The sequence below is a fragment of the Rutidosis leptorrhynchoides genome, chromosome 10 (genome assembly GCF_046630445.1).
Source record: "Rutidosis leptorrhynchoides isolate AG116_Rl617_1_P2 chromosome 10, CSIRO_AGI_Rlap_v1, whole genome shotgun sequence".
NCBI classification, from domain to species: domain Eukaryota; kingdom Viridiplantae; phylum Streptophyta; class Magnoliopsida; order Asterales; family Asteraceae; genus Rutidosis; species Rutidosis leptorrhynchoides.
In genome coordinates this window covers 65715146-65719918 of record NC_092342.1, presented here as the reverse complement: position 1 = coordinate 65719918, position 4773 = coordinate 65715146, and the positions used below count along the sequence as shown (strand labels likewise).

The following is a 4773-nucleotide window of genomic DNA, read 5'->3' as shown; positions in this document are numbered from 1 at the left end:
TAGTAACAAAATCACGTTCGTATTTTTCATGTTGACGAATACCAACACAAAAACGATAAAAAAAAAAGAGCAAAAAAAGAGGCCAAAATCCTAAGAACAGAAGCATATTATATATATATATATATATATATATATATATATATATATATATATATATATATATATATATATATATATAAATCAACATACTGAGCGTTAACGGTAATATCAAGAGTTGCAAAAAATGTAGTACAAAATTGTATTGAAAATTGAAAATTCTTAGCATTTCTCGAAGTTTTATTTCAGTGATGTGGTTTTATGAAGCTTAAGCTAAAAGGTTATTATAAATTACGTAACTACACTTGATCACTAATGTAAAATGGACACAGTAGATGTTATGTTAGACAACATTTCTAGGTTTAGTTTATTACTCGTACATACATAACGATGGATGTTTACATCTACTGTCTAGTCTTTTTTTCTTCTTGCGTTTCATGCTCTCATCTTGCTCATCTTGGGAGAATAATGCTTTTTTTTGTTGACTGGTTGCGATTTTCTTCGTTTTCTTTGTTTGAGGTTTCTGTTGTAGCAGTTGCTAGTGCGGGTGTCTTTTCTTACGACTCTGGAGCTGCATTTGTAGATAATGGTTTATCAGAGTTAGTATACATGTACACGTACATAATGTAAAAAAGTCAATGTTCAACTACCAAGTTATTGGTTTCACAACTCGGGGCCAAATATTGTAAATCAGTTATTGTCATGAGACCACAAATTTTAACTGAAAATAAAAATATAAATAGATAATTAACTACCATAAGTACCAACTTTAGGTTTGCAGAATTTTCCTCAGTCTTCTTCTTACCTAGTGTGAAAAGGTTAAGGAACATTGTTATCAAAATATCAAACAAACAATTGCTTCAAGCTATTCTTGAAATTAAGTTCTATTAGTACTTCTTCATTTGCTTCTCGAAAATTGAATTTTTCTCATTAAGACATCCTTATATCCTTATAATAATGTTATAACTACAAATTACACACTTGATTAAAATTTTCCGAGTAAATTTTCTTAAAATACAAGTAAAATAATAATAATTACTATTATAATCGGAAACAATAATCAAAATAATCACTTTTCAATAAAACCCTTAAACCAAAATCACATTCAAATACACTTGTACATAATTAAAATATCGCATTTTTTAAATTTAAATTGAAGATACCTCCTTGGTATTAACAACATCAAGTTTACCTCTACTAACAGAAGAAAATGCAACACTTTTGCAGCAGCAGAATCAGTATCCTTTGACAACCTAATTTCTGGCCCACACGAAACATCTGGAACACAATCACCAATACCAACAACCAATTTATAATTACAGAGGTTTTTTGTTTGTTCTTACTTATTTAATTCCCAGTTCCCAACTGCACCGACACTTGAGCTGATAACGTACAACCCAAACCCCCGAATCTTATTGATGTACAATACAGATTTTCCTTTTTTGGAGTGTCATAATCCCTATCATTGTTTCAAATTAGTGATGAGATCGTGGGTTTAATTCAGTAGGCAAATCTAATTCCTTGTTGTGACGATGAAATTTTTGATTAGATTATACCTTTTGGATGCCCTACAAGCACCTGTGCGCATCGAGCGTGTGGTCACAGCTGGCGACGACGGTGGTATAGAGTAGTGATGGAAACTAAAGCCCTGTTGTTGTGACAGGCGGAGCTCGCGACTTCAAGCGTCGCTTGGATCAATAAACTAAAGCTGTAGTGCAACAGGAGCTCGCGACTTCAAGCGTCGCTTGGATCAATAAACTAAAGCTGTAGTGCAACAATAACTTTGAATTAACATGTCCAGAAAGCCCGTTAATAAACTTACTTAGCTTATTTCAACCACAAATACCTAAAATTTGATTTGTTTTCCTTTTTCTAGAAAAAGAATATTTAAGACTTAATCTAGCAACATCAAAATATATCTCAATGGTTTATTGCCCAAACTCCTACCGAAGATCGTCTAAAATTCTAGCTTTATTGTGTGCAATGTTTTGGACAGCCATAAAAGAAACTGAACTTGCACAATAGGCTAACCAAAAGTAACTTCAGCAGTACAATAAATGCATACAAAAGATAATGCAAAACTAATCTATTTAAAGAGATCAATTGAATACCTAATACCATGGGTCAAAACATATATGAAAATCATGATCCGGGAAGCTTATAACAATATCCAACTTTAACGAATCCTGTATAAAACATATATTGCAATATTTTGTTAAATATAAGTCAAAGATGGTCAGACGTAAACATCTAAAACCATGAAAATATTTGTTGAATCAACATAGATATATGAAGACGAATAAATGTGAACATTCCAAAAAATATGCTCAAACTATTTGGACACTTCACCTTTTTAGTCTTATAAGTGTCAAATTAAATAACTGTCAGTATAGACCTTTAAGAAACAGAAGTTGACTATAAACTTGACCAAAAAATTACCAGGTCTATTTAGGTAGTAACAGTGTATACAATCACTACCGGGATTGTGCAAGTAATGACTGACGTGTATATGTTTCCGCATTATGTCGGTCTTATGTGCATATATGTTGCATCCACTAATTACTTAAAGGTATAAGAATTCATTTATAATTATGTTCCTCACCTTCACACTTTTTGTGAACATACTTATACATTTTCTGTTACTGATTATTTCTTATTTGATGATATCTATATTTATGAAGTCCCTATTATATTGTTTCATTTATTTCATACTAAGTGTTTGTGTTGTAGATCCCTTGATGTTACACCTGTGTAATTTAGGTTGTACCTGATATTTATATGGAATTTAGTACTACAGTTTATACTCAAATTTGAATTGCCTTTGTGTTTGGTGTATGATATACAGAGCACAAACAAACAACTAAATATGTTGCAATTGATACTCGAGTTACCGTATTAGAGGACCAAAATCACTGATAAACAATCGATAAGCCATGAACCTGCAAAAAACGATGAAAAAAAAAAAAAAAAAAAAAAAAAAAAAAAAAAAAAACCCTAATCCCAAATAAAGATACCCAATGCAAAAATCAAAAAAAATTTACCGTTCAAACCAACCAATTAAACCCTAATCCATCTTCCAAACCCCAAAATCACCAACATAAAGCCACCAAATCGAGAACCCTAGCCTTAATTTCAAACCCATGGTGGTTACGCCGGCTACGATGGTGCGTGCCCCCATCAAGATGGTGGTTACGAAGACTACGATGGCGCGTGGCGGTGAGGGTGATGGCGGTGGTCAGCTGGAGAAGAACATAATGGAGGTGGATGTGAAGTGAAGTGAAGAATCTGGAACACTATAAAAGCCAGCGTGAGGAGAAAAAAAAAAGGTTGCAGCTACAGTATAAAAGGATTGTTGGGGTATGTGGCAATTCCTGATTGGGGGTTGTTGACTAGTATATAGTATAATATAATATAATATAATATAATATAATATAATATAATGAATAATAATACTCCATAGAAAACATAAAATGAAAAATGAAATACAAAAATTGAAACAAGAAAAATTATCACAATCATATAAACCTGCGGGAATACTTATTCCATCGTTTGACTTCGAATCACCATTGTAATCACCGCCAGATCTACTCGAAATCGCCATCGTACCGGACGCGAAATCCGGCCAACAGTAACAATCCGGCGACCAGAAAACTGGGATACACCGGAGAAGACGAAACAAATCTGAGAAATAGCAGCGTCAGTGAACCTGAAATGATGCTCTGATTAACAGTCTTGTCTCTTTTTGTTTGATGGTTGTGATGCTCAGTAGCTGATTTTGAAAGTGGGTTTTGTACTTTTGTTGAAATTGATGTTTGAAAGCTTGGTGTTGTTCATACTTTAAACTTGGTCTTGGATTTCATACTCTAAGCGTGGTGTCTAGAAAGCTTGATGAAGAGATTTGATTTAAAAAAAAATTGGGTTTGTGTAAGTTAAGGTTAAAGGTTCACATGAAGAAAAAGATAAAAAGACATTTACTTTACTCTCACATGCAACCCACATCTCAAGATTTAACAGATTTTGTTTAACGACAGTTTGACGGAAGGATGTGTCTAGACTAAGAATGATAAGCATGTAATTTCCGACAAAAATGATAAGCAAAACTTTTTGACATGCAGCTAAGGTCGAAGTCCAGACTCATTAATGCATCTTAATATCTATCAGTTAGACACACTAATGCAAGACATGGTTCGCTAAGACCACCGCTCTGATACCACATGAGACGACCCGTCCTAATCCATAAGGACGAATACAATAACATATGGTTACATTGCGAGGTATTTGACCTCTATATGATACATTTTACAAACATTGCATTCTTTTTTGTGACGTCCTCCAGATAGGGCCTGGAAGAATAACGTCACTAAATATATCAAATCACAATTGTATAAACGAGAACGACTCTATATGAGACGTTTTATTGAGTTTTGCAGCGGAAGATAAATAAATTACATTGTATTTGATAATGCTAAAAACGAACATATATTTCATAGCATTATCCTTCAAGAAAGACAAGCTTTTAGTTGCAATTATTCTATTTACAAGTGATATTCGTTTAAATAGTAAAAGGTGAAGACAAAAGACAGATTCGACGAATTGAAGACGCAAACGACCAAAAAGCTCAAAAGTACAAAGTACAATCCAAGAGGTTCAAATTATTGATGAGAAACGTCTAAAAGTTACAAGAGTACAAGCCGCAAAATGCAAAGTACAAAATATTAAATAGTACGAAAGGACGTT

General features: G+C 33.1%; 1 long non-coding RNA gene across 8 annotated transcripts; it reads right to left on the bottom strand.

Moving 5' to 3' along the window:
* Window positions 1-243: 243 nt before the first annotated feature.
* On the bottom strand, window positions 244-3921 carry LOC139871597 (uncharacterized). Of its 8 annotated transcripts, none has more exons than XR_011766695.1 (6): window positions 3550-3921; window positions 3078-3329; window positions 2148-2222; window positions 1229-1744; window positions 792-841; window positions 244-607 (listed from the first exon to the last, which is right to left on the bottom strand). It is a non-coding gene; the product is annotated as an uncharacterized lncRNA (long non-coding RNA). The 8 variants fall into 8 exon arrangements; XR_011766694.1 differs by having other exon boundaries at window positions 1229-1800; window positions 3078-3321; window positions 3550-3920; XR_011766692.1 differs by having other exon boundaries at window positions 1229-1800; window positions 3550-3919.
* Window positions 3922-4773: the final 852 nt, after the last annotated feature.